We start from the raw sequence: 26,470 nt of genomic DNA on the forward strand, positions 1-26,470 counted from the left end.
TTCCTTAGCTTCTGCTCTTCCAACTCCAACATATTCAAAAAGTTACATTTAATCCAACCTATATCCTCTTTTTTAGGCCCTCAGGTGATGTGTATAGTTCCGGACGACCGAGCCTGAAGTACGCCGCTCTAACGTACCTCAGCCAGGGAACCATGTTCGCCTTAGCCAGAGCTACGCAATCTTTTAAAAATCAAATGGTTTAATGTGATTTCCTCATTTAACCACGTTTTCACCCAGCAAATCAGTGGGGCCATTTTTAGGTGGTCTGAAATATAACCCAAACCTAATTCTGTATGTTGGGTGTAGGTTGGCGTTGACTGTGGAAGTGACAGGAGGGATCTTAGAAACCTATTTTCTACAACTTGTATTTTATTCAGCGATGTATACCCCCATAAGGCTGCCACATACGAGGCAATCGCTAGGCACTTGGATTTGTAAATCTTTACCATTGCCTCCATCGGTCTTGCTCCTAACCTCTTCGACAAGCCCAGGAGTGCTGATGTAGATCTTGCAACAACATTAATCTTAAGCTTCTATTGTGGGGCCCAATTACCCTTCTCATCAAAAAGGACCCCCAGATAAGTGAAAACCGGAACCTTCAGTAATTCCGCCCCATTGCACGTAAAGGTTTTTGCCTTTATGTTCTTTCTTCCTGCTCTGGCCACCATTACATGAGATTTTTTAATGTTCACTCTTGGATCTAGTGACTCCATGAAGCTACCGAAGTGATCCAGCAGCCTCTGTAGGCCCAGACCTGTACGTGCCAATAATACTGCGTCATCCGCGTACAGGGGAACCGGAATACCTGATCCCCCTGCACGCGGAATATCCAAGGTAGCCACTCCCAGGAACTCCTCTAGGGCATTAATGTAAATGGTAAAAAGTAGAGGAGCCAGAATGCATCCTTGTCTGACAGCCCTCCTTGAACTAAATTGGCCAGTGCACCGCCCCTCCCTAGTGACCCTAACTGAAGCAGAGAGGTCCTGGTGCAAATAACTTAAAAAATGAACCAATGCGGAATCTATACCTATTTCCCGGAGGATTAGCCATAATTTTGAACGATTGACTAAATCGAATGCAGATGAGAGATCCATGAAACCCATGTTCAACAGCCCTTCCTTGGCCAATGTATACTTGCTTATAAGAAGATGCAAGTTAAAACATTGGTCCTTGGCACTTCTATGTTCTCTAAAACCATACTGGAGGTTAGAGAGCACCCCCTGTCCTTTAGCCAATCCCCAAGTTTCTGTAGAATCACTCTGCCCAAATGTTTTACTGCAGAGTCTAACAAGGAGATTGGCCTATAACAAGCGGGGTCCCCTCTATCCCCCTTTTTAAAAATTAGGACTAGGACTGCTGTGGCCCACGAAGGTGGGACGCCTATTGATGACGAGGCTTTAAAAACATTAGTCAAAATTTTGGCCCAAAAGTTTGGATAAAGACTATATAAATCCGCAGGTACCCCATCGGGACCTGGGGCTTTATGTTTTGACATTTCTCTAATAGCCTTCTCCACCTCAGTCAAATCAATTTTAACGGGGTGTACATGGCGAGAAGCAGTAGTATCAACTTCCGGTGGCTCAAGATGCCCCTCGTCGTAAATGTTCTTAAAGTGTTGAAGCCAACTCTCATCAGGGATTACACAGTTCATCTCTAAGTGTTCCTGATCCGAGAAGAATGGATGATTTATGGTTGCCCAGAACTTCCTACTATCCCTGAGCACATCATTGGATTGGAGATTATCCCACGCCTCCGCTTTAATTTGGCGTTTGCGTATAGCAATGGCTATTTTATAGTTCTTACGCAGGGATACAACTAGAGCTCTATCTCTAGGCCTTTTTTTAAGTGCCAGGTGTAGAGCTCCATGAGCCCTTGAACAATTACTATCGAACCATTTTTGTGCCTTCTAGTTTTAGCCCTGCTTTCTACCTCTAAATTTTTGGCAATCAGGTTACATATAGCCATATAGGCACCTAAAATCTCAGCGCCCGAGGCCGCACCATTGAGGCAGATTGCAAAGTTTGCCTCAGCCTTAATTGTGAGTTCCTCAAAGAAAGCTTCCGGGACCACCCTATCCCCATTTGATCCTTCTCCCATGATCTTTTATGGATAAACTCCTGTAGTCGTCCCCTTTTTGGTTTCCTTAGGGCCACTAAGATCCCCTAGATCAACCTCCAGCAATACCGGATTGTGGTCACTAAAGGTTGAAATCACCACTCTATAGGATAAGGACTTGGCCAGAACTGCGGCGGATAGAAAAATATAATCAATGACTGAGTTTAATCCCCGCCCTATAAAAGGGGGTACCCTCTCCCCTCCTTCAATGCTAGGTTCGAATAGGTTCAGGTTAGAGAGAAGGTTCTCAAGAGCCTCTCCCTGCCTACTATGCTCAAAGTGAGGAACTCCACCACTTAGAGGCCCAAAGGGTTCGTCTAGATAACAGTCCCATTTACATGGATGGATATTAAAATCGCCCAAAAGAATCACTTCTGGTACATATTTCTGTTTGAGTTTAAAGTCTGACAAAAACTGGTCCAAAGCACATAGGTGCTCATTGTGCTGGGAGCCATCATTAGAATTATAAAAATGTATTAGTAAATATGTCTGCAGGTCCTTACCGCTCCATTCAACTATCAACATATTACTGGAGTCTGCATCAAGTTTTTTAAAAACACCTGTCAGATTAAGCGAAAAGAGAAAGAGTAGACCACCCTTAGGTCTCCCCACAGTCCCTGCCACGGCTGGAATAACGAAGCTTAAGTACCCATCCAAACTAAAACTACTTGCGGCGTCCCAAGTTTCCTGCATGGCAATAATATCATACTGTCTGACAAAATCCACCCAAATGGCATCTGTTCTTTTGGATCTAATGCCGGACACATTTCAACTCAAAATCTTACATGATGCGGTCTGGTTAGGCCCTTCGACTGACACCTTGCCCTTGAATACTAGCGGATTGTCAATCGTTAGACTCCATGTGTGACAGAGGGGAGAAACGATTTGAAAGACCTAACTCCGCATTAAACTGAAGCCGTGGGGGGAACAGATGTTAACGTCGTGAAAACCCTTTCAGCCCTCTGTGGCAACCCCCCAACTGATCTAAATTGTGTGGTATCGTGACTTAGATATGGGGTCATAGGCAGGCTGCATCGGGTGGGCCGTGCCCGCGTTAAGATCGGATACTTTACATGAGGCTTCGCAGGGGAATAGAAGTAACCCAGAGGGAGTGGTCTAATGCTCTTATTGTCGACCTCTGAGGCATCCCAGAATAAACTTTCCGCACTTACCCGGCTATTAAAATTGACCACAACACAATCCCCCAAGATACTTTTTGGGCAACGTCCAACCAAACTGACCCTCCTTGCCATGATGATAGATCCTGTGATATCGGCACCTCCACTACTGTGTTGAGCACACCAATGACTGGCTTGCTTCATGAGATCGTGGGTTGATTCATTTGTACCGTACCTCAGTGGGGGAACCCCTGTGAAGACAGCCACCAAAGGGGCTGCCTCCGGTGGTAACTCCAGATCAAGCCCTGCTGAATAAACTGCCTATTTTTCCCTAGAGCAGGTCTCCTAGTATTGCTCGCTCCAGTATTGGAACTCCCCTGCCCCTCCTTAATAGTAACAGGCAACAAACTTCCAGTTAACTTTTCGGGCTTTTCTTCCTTAGAGCCTGAGTCTCCCTATTCACGTTCTGGACCCTGGCCCTATTAACAATGATATCTTGAGGCTGTGAACAACACCCCCCCCTGTCCTGTGTACTGTTTAATGAACCGATCAATGTTATCACATTTTCTTAGCAGACCTGCGACACAGGTATTGAGGGTGTCCACAATGTCTTTGGCGATAGCCACTAGAGCAGGTTCCAAACGCGCTATGAACAGGTACTCCACCAATTTCCCAAGGTAGTCCCTCGAGCTAGGGTTCGAACAATGGGTCACAACTACAGGTTTTTGCCTCCTCATAGTTTTTTTCGCAGCCCTGTGCTTAACGGGTGGCTGTCTTAAGGGAATATCACAACTTTTGTCCTCCTGTGCCTCCTGAGCCTCTGTCGCCACCAATGTATCTGGCAGACCTGAATGGGGCTCAACCACTGTGGTGGCCTTTAAGATCACAATGTTCGGCTCCCGGGGTATGGTAGGGGTCTGTTTGTATGCTAATGCAGGTGCTAAATTAGCGGTGCCAAAGCCCAGTTCTTTCTCAGCGTTAGCGATTTCTTTAGATAGAACCCCCACCGCAGATGTCAAGTATGTAATGATGGATTCAGATTTCCTAGCGACCTTAGCTTGGTTCCCCTCATGCACCCCAGGGCAATGCTTCTTTCTCTTACCCATTGCTGCTATCAAATGTCAGAGAGGTGGCTCGGCCCAGCCTCTCCCGGCCCGCCACAGACGGCCCGCCCTTTGCCCGGGCTTAGTCCGGCGCACGCCCGCGGGGCGGAAGTGGCGTTTGACCTTTAAGAGACCCCAAGCGGAAAGGGAGGGCTGGTGCAGGCGCTGGTCACTCCCACGGGCGCCTAGGACAGGTAGTGCAAATGTCCCCCAACACACCGCCGCCGCCACTCCACGAAGCGTCTCCCGCGAGTTGTTTTTCAATGCTCCTGGGCGGGAAGGGAGGGCTGGTGCAGGCGCTGGTCACTCCCACGGGCGCCTGGAACAGGTAGTGCAAATGGCCCCCAACACACCACCGCCTCCACTCCACGAACCGTCTCCCGCGGAGCGGGAGGCGCTAGCTGTTTTTCAATGCTCCTGGGCGGGAAGGGAGGGCTGGTGCAGGCGCTGGTCACTCCCATGGGCGCCTGGGACAGGTTGTGCAAATGGCCCCCCAACACATCGCCGCCGCCACTCCACGAAGCGCAGATATCATTTTACATCACACATAGTGTGCACCAGTTGCTTAACCTGAACATAAGGGATTCTGATTTGCCGCCAAGCCTACGGGATGTCAGCTAAATGGCTGTGTTATTCTAGGGCATATCAGTTTATTACAAGCTGCCGGCCCCAGGGTTGTAGGCGCATAGCAGTGTTACTTGTGCAGTAAACAAAGGTTTTTGAAACTCAAAAAAAAAAAAAGTAGTATTTCCCTTTGTATTGTAATACGTTCCTCCAGATAAGCTGTCTGGCAAAAGGAATACCCAAACAATCAAAATATTCTACGCACTCTATTGGCTGACCAAGCACCATAGGTTTCCTCTTTAGGGTGGAGGACACCTTCATTATCTCTATGTAGCTACCAACGCAAGTCCTGGCTTCACCTACTGTGCTGCTGTCCACAGATGGCTAGTGAGCGACATCGCTTGGTAATCCAAATTTGCTGGACTCACGGCATTAGACACTGCATAGAAGTCTCAGACCAGTGTTTCTCAGTCAATACAGAACAAACCGTGGCCAGACAAGGGAAATTCACTGACATAAGTCAGATTGCTCTCACAAATACCACTTAAACCATCAGCAGCAATTAGTTGGCCACCAAGCCAGAGCTACAACGATTAAATGGCTTGCACAACAAAGAAATTGTCTAGGGCCCTCAATAAATGTTGAGCTCTGCGTTGGACTTTACCAAGCACAACTTCCTGTCATACAAGGAAACACAATTGACCAAGATCAGAAGATCAAACGTGCATGTCAGACAAGTCCACCCGCGCATTCTGTACCGAATCGAAAATACCAGCCAACGCTGTTCTAATGATTTTTACTCACAATTAATGCTGGGATAATCATAAAGGTTTTTTTTTTTTTTTTAACAACAAATTTAATTGATTTTCAATGGTACAAGGGCAGGTAGTGCCTGGGAGTATACATTTGATACATATCACTTAACAACCATCTGATTATATGTACAAATTAAACTGGCCTGTGGAACATCAGGCTCGAGAACAGAAAGTTTGACAGAGGTTACCACATCATTCCCCAAACTACACATGATTAGCTGTAAACACATGCATGACTGAGCTCATCGTCCTGGCGACCCACAAGATGGGGGTGTGCACAGGTCATAGAGATGCAGGGTCGGTACACGGCAGGGGAGGCAAGTCTATGCCCCAGTATATTGCCCATTTGGACCAGATTTTCCTGTGTTTCTGTGGGCAACCTCGAGCCTTTAAGACCGCGATCTCTGCCCCCATGCACCAGTCCAGAGCCTTTTTCCACATCCCCAATGATGGCGAGGAGGACCCCTCCACTCCCGACCTATGTCGCGTTTAGCGAGTGTGAGACCCAGGAACAATAGATTTTGCTTATAGCTGTTACCTCCGAGCCCCTCTGTGCTGTGGAGCAAGAACATCTTTGGATCCAAGGGCAGATCCCAGGACAGAACCCGCCCCAGACACGATGAAATCCCACTCCAGTACGGTTGCAGCGTATTACAGCTCCAAACCATATGAAGGAACGTTCCCCTCTGGAAGGTTTGTGAAAGTTGATGCGATTGTTGAGGTATGCTGTGCCATTGTTATATAGTGCCTCGAAAGTATGAGTGAGGAGAATGAATTGAGCTTGTTTGTGAATGGGGAGCTGATAGAGCTCCTTCAGGTGTGGTGTGATGCGAGTGAGTGAAGCGTGGATCAGGGATTGCCAGCGCCGATAGAAGAGCACTCTAAGAAGTCTAATCTAAAGGGCGGAATGGGCCACATCACCTTATTGGCCATCATGGTACTGTCTACCGAATGGGGTGCATCTGTGAGCAAACTAAGGTTAGGAGTCTCACAGAGGAGAAGGGTTCTCCATGGGTCAGTCTGGTGCAGAGGTCTTCAAACTTTTTGATGCAGAGAACCCCTTGTCAACATATTTTAGGCAGAAGGACACCCTTCTGAAAACTTTTCTAGAACCTGGTACTACTCATTATTGACAAACATAAACATCCCCAATTCCCACAGCATATCATTTTACAGTGGGGAAATAATATTAAACAGTGTTTAGCAAACCAGAGGTCAGTGAGTGTGGGGGCGTGGTCAAAGGGGTAGATAAAAACAAAGGGCAACATTTATGAGGAATTGGTGTTGGCCAGCGCCGCAAGTCTTCTTACGGCGCTGCCCTATGCCAATGTGAAAGGGCAGGAATGGACTGTATTTGTGAAATACAGTGCATTCCTGTCCTTTCTCCTTGCGTTGGTGCACAAATTGCTGCCTAGAACCAACATCCTGCGATTGTGTTTGTGCAGGGAGGGCCATCTTCCTTCACAAAAACAGTCCCGGGAGGTGTTCTCTTCTTTCTATGTGAGCTGCAGAATGTAGCACACATTGAAAGAGGAAAAAACAAGGAGAAATGAAAACCTGGGACAGGCCCAAATGTTTACGTAAATATGGGGCAGCATCAATATTCATGGGTGTTGTGTGTGAACCTCCACACAACGCCCATGGAAAACCTCCTTGACGCAGCGTAAGGCAACACAATGTCTTGTGCTGCTTTGTCTTACTCTAGATCTATGAGCCATGCAAAGCCATGCAGGGTTACTTTGCAACACCTCATAGGTATGGCTGAGACAATTGTGCTGCCGAAGTGTCAAAAAAAGTGATGCTCTGGAAGCACAAACCTCTCATATATAAGCCCCAAAATATTCTCTAAATTTTTTAGGTCTTTCCCCATCAGGTACCTACGTATAAAATAATGGGCAGCGCAAATGAAAAATAAATTAAAAATGTTGTTATTCAGTGGGAAATGCACTGTAGTGCTTTATGAAACCCCTGTTATTGAATGCACTGCAGAGATCTGTGTGTAACCCGAGAGCCACAGATTTAAATCTTGGTTGGTGCAGTGAAGAATAGTGACTTGTGTATTTTTAGTGCTATGAGGTCACAGCCCGTGACAGAATACACTGTGAATATGTAAGTCATTATTTTATACTCGCATTACACACAGTGCAAGATAGGCCGATACGAAATGTGCAAATAGTTTTATGATCAAATGGAGCGTCCAAAATGCAGATTTTAGTAATACCAGAGCATATGTAATGCATTTTTATTTTACATAACTGTCCCTTGAACACCTCCTTAAGGGTACTAAGGACTGTGTAAATACAGTTATAATTAAAAGCAGTACCACATAGCCCAACTGTTAACTCTTTGCACTACCACTCAAAAAACCTACATTTTTGTCATCACAAATGAGCTTTGAGTAATGTTAACAATTAAAGCCAGAACCGCTCCCAGGCGTCCTTTACACTTTCAGATTAACTAATAGCCTTACTGAACCCATTTTTGATGGCTTTCAAAACTCTGTACAGTTTTTCCTGCTAACCAATGGCAAAGTGAAATGAAATGAAGTAAGTCTTATAATGCGCTACTAAGCCCGGAGGCATCAAGGCGCCTAGCAAAAAAAAAAGAAAATCAGAATGACCAGATAACCAGCACTACGTGTACACCTTTGAGAATAGCCACGTTTTTAGAGCTTTCCGAAAGTTCAGGACCGACGGTTGGTATTTGATTTCTAGGGGAAGGCTGTTCCACAACTTGGGGGCTACTGTTGAAAACGCCCTCCCGCCCCATTTACTTCTACGAACACGAGGCACCACCAACAGACTCTTAGTTGAGGAGCGGATGACTATCCGGTGCATATGGGCGCAACAGTTTCCTCAAGCCCGCAGCCCCTTTAACAACAAGCGCCCCATAGGTCAAGCAGAGAGTCTTGAAGACAATCCTGGACTCAATGGGAAGCCAGTGCAAGCTTTTCCTGGCAGCCGTGGCGGAGGAGATTCAGGAGCATCAAGTACAAATTTGGCCGCCGCATTCTGGACAGTCTGAAGGCGCTGCAACAGACCTTTGTTAGCACCAGCATACAGAGCGTTACAATAATCAAGTCGCGAAGCAACAAGTGCAACAACGACCTGCTTACGAGCCTGAAGAGACCGATAGTGATTGATTTTCCGAAGAATTTTAATAATGCCCCAGCAGGTAGCGACTGTTCTATTGACCTGCTGTGTCACTGAGAGAGCTGGGTCAATCATCACTCCCAAATTCTTCGCAGAATCTGTTGGAGTGGGGCAGACTCCCAGCGAGGGGGGCCACCATTCGGCCGTCCAGATGTTGGTGTTTCCGTCGAAGACCAGAATCTCGGTCTTCTCCCCATTCAGTTTAAGTGAATTGAAAATCATCCACTTAGAAACCGCCTCCATGCAGTTTCTAAAATTACGAATAGGAGTGTTCCCCGAGTGAGAAAGGGACACCAGGATCTGGGTATCATCGGCATAGGAGACTACCTCCATCCCAAATGATCTAACAAGCCTGGCAAGTGGGGCCACATAGAGGTTGAACAGGGTCGGACTTAATGCCGACCCTTGTGGCACCCCACATTGCACAGGTGTGGGAGGAGATAGATATTCTCCCAGCTTGACCCTCTGCTGGTGCTGATTTGCTATTTTTAAAATATGGCAAAAGTGACCCCCACACCTCACTGGTACATTTAATATACAGGTAAGGCCCTATTGCATGGAACTAAATGTACCCAAATGCCTAAAAATGCCTGCGCTCACTGTGCCACCCTCTAAAGTAGCCCTGTAAAACATGGCTCAGACCTGCCACTGCAGCCTGTAGAGCAGTTTTTAAAGTGCCATTTCGACCTGGTAAAATAAACCTTGCACCAGGGTCAAACCTTCCTTTTAGTACTGCAAAGTCACTACTAAGGTAAGCCTCATAGTCTCAAGAGGCAGGGTGCATAAAACAAAAACAAATAAAGTAAGACATGTTAGTTTAAGTTTTACATGTCCAGTCAATGAAAAACTCCTAACGTAGTTTTCCAGTACTGTAAAGCTATCGCTCCCATGGACTAACATTAGGCAGGGGCAGCTCCTCCGCTAAGGTGGAGGAGCGTTGCCCCGCTGCCTTGAAGCAGTAAAAAAAAAAAAAAAAAGGGAAAAAAAACACAATAATAATAATAATGTAATGTTATTATCATTTTATTGTGTTATCCCGCTTCGGCAGCTTTGCGTGACGGGTAGGGCTGCAGAGCAGGGGAGGAGTGGTAGAACCCTCCTAAGTGCGCAATGACTGTTTAGCCAGCGCTCTCAGGTCGCCCAAAACATGCATGTGCGTTTTCCCTGTTCTCCATGCAGGCTTCATTACAGCCTGCATGGAGAACATGCCTGTGCCACCAGTCCCTAGCTGAGCGCAAACCATGGTGCTCAGACCAATCCGAACGCTGCGTGCAGCGGTGGTTATCAGAGTCTGGCTGTGCTTCCTGGAGTTCGAGACGGAAGAGAGCAGGATTGGAGACGCAGGACCTGGCATCAAGGTAAGTGTATTTTTTTTCCCATTTTACATTGTACCTATGCCCCCCTTCACGCTACTGTTCTATAAATGACAATTTATAAATAGTTCATGTTTTTCTTCCCAAACCAACTGTGCCTTTCTGTCGGTCTGCGGTCACACGACTGAATGGCTCTCTTATGTTGTGTTTTGCCTATTACTTCCAGACATGAAAACAAGAGGTATTGGTGTGAGGGGAGAGGGTCTTCCTGACTGAATAGCTGAGGCAGAGGTGTGCCCTGCCGCAAGTACTCTTCAAAGGGCCCTGCATGCAACACGCAGAAAGGAACCAGATACCAAGTCTGCCCTTGCCTTCGTCACCCTAGACAGTTTGGAACCAAGATTGGGGGAAAATGTAGACAGTTTTGGGGGTAGGGCAGGGAATTCCTCATAGAAAGGCTGACACAAAGTATAAAAGTAGCACCTTCAGGACCTCTCATCAGAACACTCCTGGACCTGTGGAAGATTCAGAAGTGCTGTCCTTCTGTCTGAAGGAGGAAGATTGGACCTGCTTGCGTTTAACATAGCCTTTCCAGAAGTAACTCCAAGGGTCAGTTGGCTGATCGCCTGTTTGAGCTAAAGGTACACAACAAGCTTCCAGAGGACTCCCTGCAACTGTCCAGCTGACCAGCAACAACTGGACCTGCCTGAGCCCTGCTGCTGGCCTCTGTTAGAGTAAGTCTTGAGCCCCAAGAGGTGTTCCCCCCCCCCCCACCAGGTCCTGGACCCTTGGCTAGCATCAGAGGGCACTACTCATGAGGAAAAGGTGAAGATACAGACGTTTTGGGTTCCTTGTGACTGAGGGGACCTCTTTGCGCCGAGAATAGACCACCTATGACGGCCGCCAATGTGAAGCTGCAACAGGACCTGCTTTTCGCACCGACAAAAACTGTCTGCGATCCAAACTGCACGAAGCTTCAGTAAGACTACTCTTTGCGACAACAGCTACAGCCCACGTCAACCATAAACACGGATCTCCAGCAATTAAATGTTATCTGTGCGCTACAGCAGTGACCTGTATGCGACACCTGACCTGCTCCTCGTGCCAACACAAACGACACAATTTGTGCAGACTTGCAATGGTAACTCTTCAGCTGTACGAGCCTGGTTGCACTACACCATGGTCAGCCTGAACTTGTGACCTTGCCCCCACTCCAGCGCAACTAGTTATCCACGAGTGGCGATTCCTTCTTCTTGGTGATATGTTAACCTTAACTTTTAAAAACATATTTTCAGCTCTACTGATTGGATTTTATCGTTTTGGAGTCCATTTATTTATTACATTTTACTGTAGTCTTCTAAACTGGTTTGGGATTCTTTTGTGTTGTGTTTTGACTTTTATTACTATTGGACTACTGCATAAATACTTTACACGATGCCTCCAAGTTAAGCCTTCTTCTTTTGTGCCAAGCTACCAGAAGGTTAAGCATAGGTTAATTTAGTGACTTTCGTAGTTCACCCCGACAAGGATTGTGCATAGTTGAGTGGGGCCTTCACCCCTCTCAACTAATAATCCAATTTCTTACAGACATATTATTGGGGGTCACTGTGGGTATTTTGAATTATGAGCCAATATATGCCCTGCACCTACCTCCCCCTGAAGATTCTTGGACTGCTCGACCCGCACTACCACTGAGAGTAAAGTGCTGAGGTACTAGTAATTGGTCCAGTGACTCTGGGCCCATAGTAAGTCAGGTCTCAGGATAACAAAAGTAAAAGGTCACAACCCTAACAGTAGGGCCCAGTATCCCATGCATGCCCAAGGCCCTCTGAAAATAGCTCCGACAGCATGGTTTTCAGCATAAGAGTAAGTGGACAACGAAAAGTTATTTATTTTTAACTATTCTATGGATTTGCTGTCAATTGGTTTTATGACCAGCACTTCAACACAATAGCTATTAGTTAGGGGATGCTGGCCATGCTTAATAAATACCTAAAGAGATACATATTAAAACTGCCAACTTTTTGTTTGGCTTCTCTTAAGATCCAGTCCAATTCTGTGGAGGAAAAACTCCTATCTGGCTACTAAACATGGTTAATTTATTTTTTTACTTCTTTTTATTGATTTTGTATATAACATTAAGAATCAACTCACCCAAGACGCAAACAGAGTCTCATTTTGAAAATGACCACATAATATTATCTGTGAAAATATATGAATCATCTATCAGGTGATACAGTCTGGAAATGATCCAGCCATTGTGTCCATATCTTTTTGTTTCACTGGGCAGTCATGACTTTTATACACTGACTTTTCAGTGAATGTGTGGTCCATACCTCTCAGACATTCAGCGACCACTGGGGCATTAACAGCCCACCAATATTGTGTGGAATCTCTTTTGCCAACTAAAAATCCTGTTGGGCTGTAAGATTTCACGGCGGAAGTGTTGACTGAGGAGGAGCTGTACTGTGCTGTTCCGCGCCCCACCGCCGCTGCTGTGAGCCTCGATGCAGACAATTGTCCGCCCACCCGCTCCCCTGCAAAGTTACCCGCTGAGACAGCGTTTGTTGTCAAGGGTCGACGGTCTGTGGGGTGCGATCTTCTAAATGAGGCAGCCGGCAGCAGCGCTAAGGCATGGAAGCAGCTGGTCAGTCAGTCCTGAAGCTGCTTGAGGAACTGCGGGACTGCAGTGTGTGGCGTGCGGCGGTCAGGAAAAATTTAAAGGAAAAGAGACTTTTAACTTTCAAAAAAAGTGCAAGCTGACAATGCAGTGCAGCGCAGCCGCAGAGAACTACAGAGCAGAGTGTCCAGTGACCAGCAAAGGCGAAGGCGAACAGCGAGGCATAAACTGGGTGGGGGGGGGGGGGTTCCGGGCTCGGGCGGGCACAGAGCATAGGAGTAATTGAGGAGCAATTGAGGAGATACTGCTGAGATTGCCCTCCCACACTCCCTCCTTGAAGCTTGGCTCAGTCCTGTTCTGCCCTGCTTCAAGCCACCAAGCTCTGCTTCAAGCCACCAAGCTGCTAAGGCTGCTCCTAGCCATCAAGCCACCAGGCTACCAAGCTGCTAAGCTGCCACCAAGATCCTGCCAGGACCTTGGATCCGGCCTACTTCCGGCATAACTTCGCCAAGTTCCCATAAAACTTCGTAAAAAAACTAAAACCCAAAACCAAATCCACAGCTGTAATCTGTTCTCAGAGAATAGACCTGTTGGAAGTCTGCTGGAGACAGAGAGTGCCTGTAGTGCCTTTAGCAATTACTGGAGACAAGCGCGGCTGCCTTCCAGCGCCTCTAGAGCCTTGCTGGGGCAGCCTGTAATACAACCTTCAGTATTTTCACTGATGTCTTACTGCCCTTAGCCTATGATTACCAGCACGAATTCTTCTTTATAGCTGCCCAAGCCAGTGAGACTGCGAGCGTAGCAGTACGTTGGAGTGCGGAAACTCAGCCCTCGGTGCCCGGTGTTGCATGAGCAGCGCATCGGCGCATTGGAGTTATGCCTCTCTGGTTGTGCTGGCCGGCCTGGCTAAGGGTCCTTAAATATAAGAAACTAAGATATGACCGCAAAGAAATTGCGCTCTGGCAGATTGATATACACAAGAGCATGCAAAACAAGCATTGGCATAGCCAATCGGTCTCGCTTTTGGGACCTTATAAGTATTTAGTTATGCAGCACAATATCCTTGGTGCAACAATATAAACTGTTGCAAGGCTAAACACTTATAAGATTAAAAAAGTTGAGCAAGGCTCGACCTAAAAACTAGAGCTAATCCGTTAAGGAATAACTCACTGCAGTTAAACATCCTGAAGAGTTTTAATACCATTCCTTCTCTCTTCCCAAAAAAAATTAATAAGCCTAAATTCAGTAGGGATGTTGTAGTCGACTCGAAAATATAATGTAGAGGCTAAAGTAGTCCCCGGAAAATCATTCCCAGTAGTACCCTCTAAATTATTTCCCAAAACTGGGGGAACCTGGTCTACAAATCACCAACACTCGGAGTCTAGGGAATCTAGGAGGCTGATTCTTTGCTGGCAAACTTAACTAGCCACTCCCTTGTAAATGGAATCTTTGAACTCAAAGGGATATCTCAAATAGTGCCAAAAGGGGGAGAACCCATAATGGAAGATTTTACGTACCCTGAAATTAATCTAAATCGGTCTCCTAAAATGTCTCACGTACGTAATTTAGAGCCGTCCCGCATACATATTCCTGCTACTTCATCTTCCTCTAAGGATTGCCCTGTTAAAATGCTCAGTAGTACACCCAGCGGAACAAGCCTATTAGATTCACAGAGCTAATCTATTCCTGATCTATCCCCGAATTTTCTCCCCTTAATTAATAATCCAGAGTCAAAAAAACTGATGTTGGAAACATTACTTTGCCTGGAAAGAGTGCTGTCTTCCATCCTAGCCTTAATGGAGAAATCAGTAAGTAATTCAGACTTTATTCTGGATTCCCTTTTAGCCTCTGAACAAAGAAATATCACCAAAAAGCCCGACTATTTCCCTCCTGTAAGCCCAAGCCAGGGAATGGGTCCTCCCCTCCTCTACTTCTGGAGGATAACTCCGATCAGCCTTATCCTACTCAAACAGACTCTCTTCCCCATGCTAAAGGTCGGGACTTTGGCATTCAGGCGAGTAAGCCATTTTCTAGTAGGAAGAACAAAATCAAATTGAAAGAAAATGAAGATATACTTGATAAATTATACTCCTTTGCTCCACAGCAACTCTTCGAACCAGAGTCCTTACCTACAGGGACTGTACCTATGTCCCGCCCGCAAGCTGAGAATGACAATACAAACTCAAATATAATTCGAAAGGTTTTTCCTATCTTCCTAAAAACAGGTGTAAAATTCCCTGAGAATCCTATCGAGGAAGGATTAAAAGTTGGTTGCTTACCCATTAACGAAAAGGACATTAAGAATAAAAGTAACAGCGTTTGTAAGAAAATGAAGAAGGAAAAAAGGGAAAAATGTCGAAGGATAAATAATAAAAGGATAAAACGGCTACGCTTCAATCCTAACCTAATTCATAATATACCAACAACCTCAGAATCAAACGTTTTGAAGAAGGAAGATAGTTAAGCAGAGCTAAATCTATCGGGACCTTGTTCTTCTTTTTTGAACCCAAGTGCACCCATTAATTCAACTCAAGATGCATTTGATATAAGTGTTCCTCCTACTGCTCAGAGTATCTTGAACCCTAATGCTTCTTTATTTGCTTCCTCCCTAGGTAATAATGTCATTTATAATCCTTCTGAAAATATTCCAGAGAGATCCCACCTGGTTAATCCTTCACATTCTGTCCCTTTTCCCCCGGATTTTTCATTTATTTTTGATCATGAACCATTTATGAATAGGACTTTTCTGTTGGGTTGCTTTTCTGCAATCCCAGGCCTTCAAATGATCGAAAGCAACGACATCGCTCTGGTTGAGGTCCAAAAATATAATATTCTTAGGGGCGCAAGAGTAACGTTTGCATCCAAAGCAATCTCCCACCTGATAATGTCACGCAGTGATAAATTGCGTTGTTGTGGCATTGATGTTCTAATACCTGAAGAGGAGATAGCCTTAAAAAAAAAGTGGTCCAAAATAAGCAGTATAACATCAATCTAGTATTCATCTCAAGGCGCAAACCCCTCTTGGAGAGGGAGAGAGAGTATATTGCAGGCTTTCCTTGGTAAAGTAGGTAGGAGGGTCTCGCTTCTTACAGAGAAAAATACCCAGTATGTACTTTCTGCAGAGGAGGAAGTCAAGAAATGGAGTTGGGTAGCAGGCTCTCTTAATACAAATAGATCCTTAGGTCTAAAATGTGGGAACTCTTCCTAGCAAGGATATTAATGTGTTATCTTATAACGCAGCCGGCCTAAGCACTAATAAAAACAAACTCTTATACTTAAGAGAACAAAGTGCTGATATAATTGGTCTACAAGAGACTTGGAACACAAAAGACTGGTCCACTCAAAATTATATAGTGCTGAGCCAGCCTGTGCTCCCAGTGAACAGTGGTCATGCTAAAGGAGGTATTGCTATTTTGCTAAGTACGAGTCTTAGTTGGTCATATAAAGACATTTTTCATGCCTCGAACTTAATTCAGGCGATTAAGCTAGATCATAAGGATGTCCAGGATTATTTGAATTCCTTATTGATCGTAAATGTATATCTACCTCTGAACGCATCTTACTCTTATCTATTAAAAGATCTATTTGTCTTTATCTCCTCTACCATGGAAAGTGAAGACTGCAGGTTCCTAATGTTAGTAGCAGATTGGAACTCTAAAGTCTCTTCTCATAGTATAATGGTATTCTCCAACATCACAAACAAGCATTTGCAATGCAATAAGTCTCGCATTTACAAGGGTTTGAGCTATCGGCATTGTGAATGACAATGCCTTTTATTTATGCATGTGTTTTTAAACAGATAAAAGGGTTTGCCATTTACAATGCCAATAGCTCAAACTTTTGCAAATGTGAGACCTATTGAATTGCAAATGCGTGCTCTAATTTTTTTTAAAAATGTTAGGAGAGAGCATGTCTTGCCTGCAACAGCAGACAGGACAAAACTATTTTAGAAAACAGTGTTATGACTAATTGATGCCTACCGAGTTACAACACACGTAACCTGGGGTGTCGCTATGGGAGATTACAAAATGAGCACATGTGAAAGCGCACCTCACTACTATGTTTAAACTGATCCACATTTTCTGCTGTTGATTATTACCTAGCCACAGGGAGTTAAACAGGTCGCTGTGCAGGTATCTGGTTTCCACACTAGCACAATCAAGCAAGAAGATAGCCACCCACAAGATACTAGCAGTAAGTCTCATACAAAAGTAATGTTTAAAGCGACAAGCACATTGCACAGGTTACACGAAAAAAGAAAAACGAAAAACACAAAAATAATTCCAGCCGTAATTCTACTTTAATTCCAACAAAACATCAAGATAAAAAACAAATAGGAAGTCAACAAGTTGTGGCGAGTGCGTCAGGGGGTGGCATATCTGAGTGAGGAATTGTATTGGAGATTACACTAGAAGAGATTGGGTCCAGCATAAAGGCAGCTCTCAGTGCAGGCGTTCTGCCCCTTGGGGTAGAGCAGAGTCAGAGTTGGTGCTAATGAGTTTATCATCAAAAACAGACTTTAGAACTTTTGTGAAATTGAATTAAAGCTGCCTTAGGGTATGGGAAGAACCCTAGAGCGCAGAGACACTTTTTGCTGGGAGGTGGATACCGGTGAAAGCCCCACGAAATATAGCGTGCTTTCTTTCCTCAAGGATACGCTAGGGCTATGTCCAGGCACAGAGGGGGCCAAGCGCAGTCTATGTATGTCAGAGAACCCAAAAGACGCCAGGCCACCCCTCTGGGTCTTGTAGTCCACCACTTGGTAGTGATCAGTGTTAACTTATTGCATCTTGGTTGAGAGGAAATACACAATGCTCACCCGTAAGGAGTGTCCTTTATCTTGCACTGTTGCCCATTTTTAACCAATACAATGGAAGCCAATAACCAAGAGATTGACTCTTTGCCACAAAACAAGGGTGTTACTAGAGCAGCTGTACTCGAGGCGCCCAGCAATAGCATTAATCCTAAACCTGTAATCACTTACACATTATATCCCACTGTTGATGGATCCACAGCTCATTAGATATAGGTGAATCCCGGTGTCCTAGAGACACTGTTCTCCATTGACTCAGTGGATGAAGCTGGATCCCAACTTAGTACTGATTCTCTTCATTCGCCTGAAGGAAAGGGCAAGTTAAGATGGCGTCAAGAATTTCTGTAGATGTTAAAAACGAACGATTTCATCTATGTATAAATGAAATCAGAACTGTTTTAACAGCTTTACTCTCAGCAGGCTTAATGGCTACGCACCCACAAGATGAAGCGCTGCAATTGCAACCTCCTTTTGTGCTAAAATGCATACGATAACAGTGCAACCGATGCATTTGAGGGTCTTTTGTAATGTTAAAGCTAACGATTACTATAAACTTGAAGCCAGGTCTTCTCATTTTTCGATAGTCTCAGCAACGATTGGGCTGAAATAGCCACAGATAGTTGTAACAGAAAATCTAATGTTAACAAAGTTATTTTAGGGGAGGAGCCTAGCTCGGGGACGTAATGGCCGCCTTTTAGCTCGGCTCCGTCGACCCTCCGGCTAACCTCGACTATCCTGCAATATATCCTGCACTGCGACGATACCTCAATACAGCATTTGAAATTTAAAGACCCACTCTTACTCACTGTCTGGTCCGGAGGTTCCTGTGTGCTGTGGGTCCGCAACTGTGCCCTCTGTGAGATTGGGGCCTCCGGGCACTCGAGACCGGGACCTCGCCTGCGGGACCCGACCGGCGGAGAAGAGATTGCCGGCCCCGGCCGCGAGAGAGAGCCACTGGTGGGAACCGTTGTACGTGTGCCCCGGAGATCCTGAACCGGCCCCGATGACTGGACCGTGCGGCTGGAGGGGGACGAGATGTGCTGGGGGCTGACTGTGTGATGGGGTCCCTTCGCCTTTGTCCTGTCCGGCGGCCCTGAACCCCGCGCCTGGCTCTCGCCTGTGGGGCCTGCCACTGTTCGGAGGGGGACCCCCCCCCCATCGGGCGCTCGCCCATCCTGTGCCGGTGAGGCCGTTGTTGGGAACCTCCGGAGGTCTGTAAAGTCCTACAGTTGGGAACTGTTTGGGGGCCCACAGTGGAGTGTGGGGCGGCGAAACTCACAAGATGGCTACCGACAACGCGGGGGGTGCTCCGCTCCGCACCGACGCTCCTTGCCGGCCGGATTATGCGGAGGCCTGGGTGTGTACCCGAGCACCCACGCCCGGAGATGTCCTGGACGCCTTGATGTCATTGTACGCTGTCCTGGCCCCCGGTGCCTCTACCGACCCCATGCGGCTCGCCGCCATTTTGGGCCGCCGCTCTTTCATGCACCCCTCTCGTCCTGATGCCGCCATTGCTTCGCCCCCTTCGGCTACGCCGGGAGTTGCTGTTGTTGTTCTTCGGCCGCTTGATGGGCCGGTGACTTTTGACCCTCTGCTTTCTCACCGCCTGGATTTCGAGGACTTCCACACGACGCGGAGATCTGCTCCTTCCCGGGTACCTGGGACTTATGGTGGGCCGCTGCTTGCTCCCGCTTTGTTGGATTCGAACTTTTGTCCTGGAGGGGTACCTTTGTATTGTCGAACTGCGCACCTGGACTCCGGCTTGCCTTTGCTTGCCCTGTCGTTGCTGCTACAATGGACTTGCTTTATTGACTTTTTGTATTCCCTCCATACGAAGGCTCTCCCTGATTCTGACTGTGGACAACATTACGATTATTTTGTGCTGGGTGGTCCGCTCCACATTATCCTTTATTGGGTTGGTTTCGTGGTTGGAAGGGTTGGGGGTGAGTTGTACGACATGATAGTTTGCTGGTTTACCTGCCCGTTGCACTGATGTTTGTACTCCCGACCCGGTGAAACGTTACAGTCTCCTCCTCCTCCCCCTCCCTGTGGTTTTTGCTGTATGTGAAGGTGTAGTATTGATTTGATACTTATTCATTCGTTGGCCGGGGAGGGTCGTAGCCGAATGTGTTTGCTCATGTCCTCTGGCTCCTCCCTCACATTTTATTTTTGTTTCGTATTTCCTTTTCTCCTCTTTTTGTCTTCTTCCTCTACTTTCCTTTTTTCACTATATTTCGGGTTTCGGATTAGGGCGACAGGCACGCTGTTTGGAGGGTAGGCCGTAGCCTTCTGCAGGGGTGGGACGGGTGGGCGGGGTCTTTCAGATGTTTTCTTTTGGTTCTATGGCCCTTTTCTATCCCTTTATAGCGGTGCCGCTTCTGTCCTCGCTTCTCTGGCATGAGTGGGTTGGGGTCTGTTGCTCTGCCACTTTTATTGGTCTCAATGCTTCGTCGCGAATGCCATACCCTTCCTTTCGCCAGCTCTCCACTTTCTTCTGTATTATTAGCCGCGGGTTGCCTGGCCCGGGGTGGCGCCCATCTTGCACGATTGTGTTTTTCTTTTTCGCTCTGTCTCCTTTCCTTTCCCCCCCTTCTTTGTCCCTTTTTGGTTTCCTCCCCTCTGTTTCCCTTTCCCCCCCCCCTCCCCCTTTTTCCCAGGCTCATATTGAGAGAAGTGGGTTCGGTCCGTACAGTTTATCCGCTCCCCTTGCCTCTGTTAGCGTGTTATTGGGTGGGGGTCATGAGATCTTGGTAGCACTTGTATGCTTCTCCATTATATTTTGCGTTTGTTTTGTGCTACGGTCGACTCGTGCCCTTATATCCTCTCCCCCCCCCCACCCACCCCCCCCTCTCCTCTCGTTTTGGCATGGGTGTATTCCTGTTTCTGGGGTTTCCCGTATTTGTGAGTCAGCCATGAGCCTTGTCCCCTTATTATAAAATAGACCTCATTGATCCTGATATTGGGCCGTTATTGCCGCTTATCCCATTTCTAGCATTATTTAATTATGTTTGCTTGCCTGCCAACTGGCCTTGTGTCGCTTATTTTGATTCTTGATTGTCTTTGACTTGTGGCCGGCCAGATTGGTTGTAGGCCCACGCATGTTTATCCTAATGATGCAAATAAAGGTCTTCAAAAAAAAAAAAAAAAAAAAAAAAAAAAAGTTATTTTAACAGTTTATTTAAAATGGTGCCAATTAGTAGGTTGCTTCATTCATTAACAAAATCGTACAGATATTTTATAACAGGACAACAAATCAAATCGTTAGAGAATAAGAACATAGAGATGTTTCCACGATTCTCACGAAATACAAAAAAATCAATCCGCACTGCTCCCACGAGTAACCCCGACTGCAACAATGAAAACATTTCATAAACGACCCGGGAAGCTTGGATTGCGACCGCGACTACACCCGCTGAGGAGGAACAGTGGCACCGACCAGAGTATGCACCGCAGCAGTTACACAACGGGAGTCGCCTTGAACTGGTACCCGAACCTGAGCTGGAGCCTGAAGCAACTAAACCCTGCGGGGACTCCTAACAACCACAAACCAAGACCTGCCCTCCTTGGGCCTTAAAATAAAGAACACCAAGTCTACCGCTGTCTCCCACGGGCCTTCCCACCAGGCTGCGACGTCCCTTCCTCCAGTATGCAAGCGGATGAAGCCGGATTCACTTTCCATGGTGAATGAACAGTACACGAGCCACATGATGTAGTAATCTCGGGCACAACGTTTTACTGGCCTGTCTGTATCTAAGAGGACAGAAGAGTGAACACAGCGTCACCCAGCAGATACTCATATTGACATATACATGCATTTATAACAAGGCAGACTCTGCCTTTGGAGACGAGACACATGAAGCCAGGCGGGACTGCCCGGGACTTCCTGCTTGAGGGCGAGGCCACCAGCACAGACAGGAAGAGTACGGGAGCCTACCCCGCGCTTCTGTGACGATGAGGGAGCCGCCTACCAACCTGTGCAGCGTTACCACTGCGGGACGAGAGGAGCCCAAGGGTGGGGGGGGGGGGGGGGGGGGAGATGTGTGTGTGCGCGTGAGCCCGTGAGTGGGGTGGGGGTGTGTGTGTGTGTGTGCGCGCCTGTGCGTGTGCGCGTGTGTGTGTGCCGGGGGGAGTGGGGTGTGTCTCTATGTGTGCGTGCGTGTATGTGCGCTAGTGTGTGTGTGTGTGTGTGTGTGTGTGTGTGTGTGTGTGTGTGTCTCTGTGTGCGCTCGTGTGTGTCTGCTTACATGGAGCTAAAAAGGAGACAGGAGATGGTGAACGCGCGCGCGACCTGATCCGATTCCGCAAGGCTGCGCGTGCACATCTCTTGTCTCCCTTTTAGCTCCTTGTAAGAAGAACCGCTGACAATAGGCCTCGCTGCGACATCGCTTCGCGATGCCTCGCATGTGCGAGACCTAAAAATGAAGCTTTAAACATCCCCAATGTCTTATTTCCAAATAAACGCAGGGCAGATAAAAGGGGAGTCTCATTACTTGAGGGTCAGAGAAGTCTAGACCTTATAATTATTAATGGAAGATTAGAAAAGGATATTCCAGCAAATTATATACTCATAAGGCACCAACTGGGAGATCTATCTTAGACTATTTAATTGTCTCTGCAGATTTCTTTAGTAAACTTATAAACATGGAAGTTCTAGGAAGTGTTTTAGTGATCATAGGTTGATTCGTTCTAAATTTGAATTTACTTGTGATAAGGTAGACCCTTGGAATTTTAAAGGCAGCACAGTAGGGTTCAATGCAACAAATGGTAGAATTCATTGGAATGCTCAAGCGACTGCTAAATTAAAAACAAACTTAATGGCTCTGATAAGAGATCAGCAGCATTTAGTAATGGTCAAGTGTGAGTCTACCCAATCTTACTTACTCAATACGTTTCCCATTATGAAGGCTCTCTGGCTAAATCATGTAAATCGGCTGCTGTTAAACAGAGCTTACAATTTTAATCCAATGCTTACTATAAATAGGGACATTAATAAATTAGTGAGGGCCCAGTTCCTGAATTTTTCATTCAAACAAAGTAAATTAATAAACCTATTAAAGAGGAAAAGGCAGAGGAAAAAAAAGCTCCTTAAGACAAATAAAGGAGAATGGTGTATGGGTACAGTTAAAAGAGGCGGCCTCAAAAAATAAATCCAAAATGTATTGAAAAATTATCGCAGACTGCTGTGGCACAAGAGTGAAATCTCTACCCATACCCATTAAAGAAGAGGAATGGAAACTTCACCTGGTGTAACTCTACTCTGCGAACTCTAATTCCACAAGTTCAATCACCACGACACTCGATCCGTTTAAAACCCCTGTATTGAACTATGTTCATTCAATCAGTGATGTGGCTGGATTTATTTTAAAAAAAGAGATCCTCAGGAGCAATGGGTCCTGCCGAAATTTCCTTGACGGTAATTAACAAGCATTTACAATTCAATAGGTCTCGCACTGACATTATTTTGAGCTATTGTCATTGTAAATGTCATTGGGTTTTTTGGGGGGGGTTTTCTTTTGTAAAACATAAATAGAAGGAATTGTAATTTAAAATGCCATTAGCTAAAAGTTTTGTAAATGCGAAACCTATTATATTGCATTTATGTAACAACCTGGCGTTCCCGGGATCGGGGACAGACACTCACAGAACACACAACAACCAGTTAGATGGAGGGTTATTTAATGAATAAACCAAACAAAGAGACAAATCAAATAACGTAGCTGGAACCTCCAGTCATGATACGATACCCAACCACAGTACCGGAGTCTCTCACCGTCCTCCGCATGTACACCGGTCCCGGTGTACTCCAACGGAGGGCACTGTGCTAAATAGCGGCCGACAATGCCGCTCGACAGCTGTGTGGGTGAGTAGTATCAATGCAAGTTAAGGGTGTTGAGGGGCGTGGGAGTCACCCAGCCGGGTTCTCAACCACTAGTTCTGAAGGGAGGACAGGGAGCAGCCACTCCACCTGTTCCGCTAGAAGTTGTCCTTTGCAATGCCCCAATGCACGGAGACGCTGAATACCTCCTTTGTGTGCGTCTTAGGAGCCTTAACCCAGATGTCAAAAAGATGAAGCAGCAGAGCGAGGCCGAGAGCAGCCACTCTATCGCACCTCTTGTCTCTACTGCACTTTCGCTGAGACGCGGAAAACACCTCCCGATGTGAGTATGGCAAGTACTAGCAAGTACGGGGGCTGGGAACGTCCGCTCTAACCAACCTCCGTTAGGACAAGCAAGCGGTTTCTTGTCTCTAACGAGACTGAGAGCTTCCGCTCCCACCAGTCTCCGTCAGGTCTCTGCTCAACGCTGCGCTGACTCGTCCGAGTCGGAAGCGCAGCTCAGCAGCGGTACTGGCGGTTAGGATGTGTTCGAAGACACGGGGCAGAGAGCGTATGCTCCAATCTTACCTCCTTTCTCCGTAGAATACCTCAACGGCCACAAGGTTCCTGGATGCGAAGGACTCCGCTGCTCGTTCCGTCGGTGTTAAATCTGAATATCCGACGCAGCGTCCTTTCCGTCTCCTCCTAAAGTAGGCGGTCCTACAACGTTAGGTAAACATGACGATCCGTGTTACCTAATCGTGTTTCGCGCTAAGCGTTATGGGATCGGTAGTTGGCACCACTTGTGGCGCGTTGGCTACGGCGGTGCACGCTAGGGGAAGGGGATTCCTGACAATTTACACGAGTGTGAGCATACTTTCCAAGTGGACGGGTGGGTTAAAATTGAGCATTTGCCCATTATGTGATGTGCTTTGTAAGTCCACTTTCTAGTGTTCTGTATGGACTTAGAAACAGGACATAATATTGGCATCTATCTTGGACGTTTTAAGTACAAAGACACTACCCAGAGGTAGCCTAACCTACAAATGTAATAAAAAAGGCAAATCTAATAAAAACAAAACAAATTATTTACTAGGTGTCTCGTTGTCTTACAAAACGTTAAGTACATTCAAAATGGTATTGTTTGCATTTTGGGACATGCAGTCCAGTATTTTAAATGTTAAAAACAAGTAAAAGTACCATCTTCTCCCCTTCACCCTCACTACCAACCTCTTCGGACGGTCACCAAGTTTTCAACCATTTTCCCATCGGCGGCTGGGCTGCGGGGCTCTATGACTGCCGTGACGTCCTGGGAGGCGGGGTGGGCTCCCGTCCTCCCTCTCCTCACCGAAGACTTCCGCTTCGGGGCTCTTGAGACCTCCCCTGGTGCCGCGGGCGGGGCTCTCCTTCACCGGAGCCGCGGAGGGGAAGCACCAGGGCACAAGTCCATAAACAAGAAGAAAAACGCTAAATGGCGGCCGCAACTCTGAATCGGATTCGGGGCGTGTTTTGGGCGTTCTGAGTGACGGATGACATCACAGTCGAAAGATCGCAAAAAAACACGCCCCCGAATCCGAAAGAGACCGGGCTTTATTGGAGTGACGCCTGTCTCCTCCAATGGCTGGCCTCCGTATAGGAAGACAGCCAATGGAGGAGAGAGGAGCAGAGAGGCGGGTTCAAGCCCCCATACTCCAAATCATTAAATCTCCTCCCGGAGACTGCGCAAGCGCAGCCTTTGGTCCTCGACCATAAAAGACCGGACTTGATGATAAGATTCAGTTGGATAGATGCACATGGTAATGAGGAGTCCCACGAGCAGGGTGGTTATCCATTGAATATTAATTCACCCCATATTCAAACTTGATGTGATGCATGGAGCGACGCAGTAGAGAAGGTGCCTCTTTCAACAGAACTTTTATCTTTGGTGTGAGGAAAGGGATGGTGAAATTGTGAGCTTCCAGGTAGGCTTACATTTTTTGAAGATTTTCCCTAATTGGATGCATGACAGGGAAAAAAAGTGCGGGCCACTCCGGAGTTGGGTACACTCCCTGCTCTTATTTTGTACGTGCAGAGAACACAATGTGTTTCTACCAGAATGTGAGCATGTTATACATTGTCATATAGGCGCTCTCCCACTGTCCCGAAAACTGGGTCATGTATTTAATCAAAAAGTGTGACTATGGGATGCTCTAGAAAAAAAAAAAGCATTCGGTAAGGTTAAAGCTGAATTTGAACAGAACGCGTTCACTTGAAGGGAGCTTATTTTTGAAAATAAAACTAACAGTAAGGATTTCTGTTTTGCTTTGTAAGTAAAATTGAAAATGCTTCCTAAAAATGCATTCCATGTCGGTAAAAAAAGAAAGCAAAGCAGCAATCCTTCCTGTTAGTTTATATTTCAAATTCCCCTGTCGGGTGAACGTTGTGTTTAGAAAGTACATTCAATTTATGGAACGCATTTGCGGAGACTTGCTGTGACTAATGGCCGGTATAACGAGGCCCGGAGTAACCTATTTGGCATCTTCTATAATGTTTTTTCATGGAAAGGCACCTACTTGCCTCATTTGCTCAATCTTCAAGAAGGCTGGGAAACATTATCTGGAGCAGTGTTATGTCTTCTGGTGCAATATGAGAAGCGCTTTCGCTTTTTTGTGTGCGTGGGACCGTCTCATGTGTGGCTCATTTGGGGCTGTGTAACCTTATCCGGAGCAGTGTGGCCTCTTCACGTGCAGCAAGGGTATAACTTAGACATTGGAGAAAATAAAGGCAAGCACTCTGAACCACCCACCAGATTCTAGAAGGTTGAGATGTAGGATTCCTGCCATATCGGTAGGTGCCCGAAGTCAGTTCCTTACTAAAAAGTAAGCGTGCACGGAGGCGTTTATTTAATAAACTATTGACAACAATGTTATGCACATGTTTAAAGAGGCTCCTCCCTAGTTTCACTAATCAGCAGCTTTGCTGTACACACTGAAGTGTCGAGTGCAGATGGGGTGAATGTGCCTGACCCTTAATGTGATGTGTATGTAAGGAAGGCTGGGCTGG

At 46.4% G+C, this 26,470-nt stretch overlaps 1 protein-coding gene and 1 non-coding gene across 5 annotated transcripts in view; both read right to left on the reverse strand.

Moving 5' to 3' along the window:
• The window catches only part of RGS12 (regulator of G protein signaling 12), a 760,012-nt gene that overhangs the window by 710,609 nt on the left and 22,933 nt on the right, over positions 1 to 26,470 (reverse strand). The gene's annotated exons all lie outside the window — the stretch shown is intronic.
• On the reverse strand, positions 17,954 to 18,085 carry LOC144822005 (small nucleolar RNA SNORA69). Its single transcript, XR_013608517.1, has one exon. It is a non-coding gene; the product is annotated as a small nucleolar RNA SNORA69 (small nucleolar RNA).

Source organism: Lissotriton helveticus, chromosome 2_2, assembly GCF_964261635.1.
Source record: "Lissotriton helveticus chromosome 2_2, aLisHel1.1, whole genome shotgun sequence".
In the NCBI taxonomy this organism is placed as follows: Eukaryota; Metazoa; Chordata; class Amphibia; order Caudata; family Salamandridae; genus Lissotriton; species Lissotriton helveticus.